This window comes from Ailuropoda melanoleuca, chromosome 6 (genome assembly GCF_002007445.2).
Source record: "Ailuropoda melanoleuca isolate Jingjing chromosome 6, ASM200744v2, whole genome shotgun sequence".
Lineage (NCBI taxonomy): Eukaryota > Metazoa > Chordata > Mammalia > Carnivora > Ursidae > Ailuropoda > Ailuropoda melanoleuca.
This window is the reverse complement of record NC_048223.1, coordinates 10,336,053-10,336,254: the sequence shown is the minus strand read 5'-3', so window position 1 is coordinate 10,336,254 and position 202 is coordinate 10,336,053.

Here is a 202-nt window from a genome sequence, read left to right as displayed (position 1 = left end):
CAGGAAGATACATCTGGATCTCTACAAATGAACATCTCCAGTGCTGAGTATTGAGGTACGAAGCAGGGACCTGTGAATCCGAGCACAGATATCGGAAGATAAAGGGAAGGGGGAGGGAGCTTCTGCGCTTAGGTGCCGGGAAGCAATAGCCCCTTGTGCTGGGGAGCAGGCTGGACTCTCAGACCAGCACCCGCAAGAGAGC